The sequence below is a fragment of the Lipotes vexillifer genome, unplaced genomic scaffold (genome assembly GCF_000442215.2).
Source record: "Lipotes vexillifer unplaced genomic scaffold, Lipotes_vexillifer_v1.1 scaffold1693, whole genome shotgun sequence".
In the NCBI taxonomy this organism is placed as follows: Eukaryota; Metazoa; Chordata; class Mammalia; order Artiodactyla; family Lipotidae; genus Lipotes; species Lipotes vexillifer.
The window spans coordinates 206,185-206,419 of record NW_006782186.1 but is presented as its reverse complement, the minus strand read 5'-3'; positions in this window follow the sequence as shown (position 1 = coordinate 206,419).

Below are 235 nucleotides of genomic sequence, written 5' to 3'. Positions count from 1 at the left end.
GCCCTCACGTACACACACACGCACGCACACACACACACACACACACACACACACACACACAAGCCGGACAGCATCCTTGTGGACCTCTAATGCCGACCTCAGGGCCCTGACGCGTCCGGGCCCTGCCCAGCGGCTGGCTCGGCGGCGCGCACACACGCGCACACGGGCCCCCGCGCGCCCTCCCAGCTCGGCTGCTCGGCTCCCCAGCTCCCCGGCTCCCCGCCCCGGCCGCGGC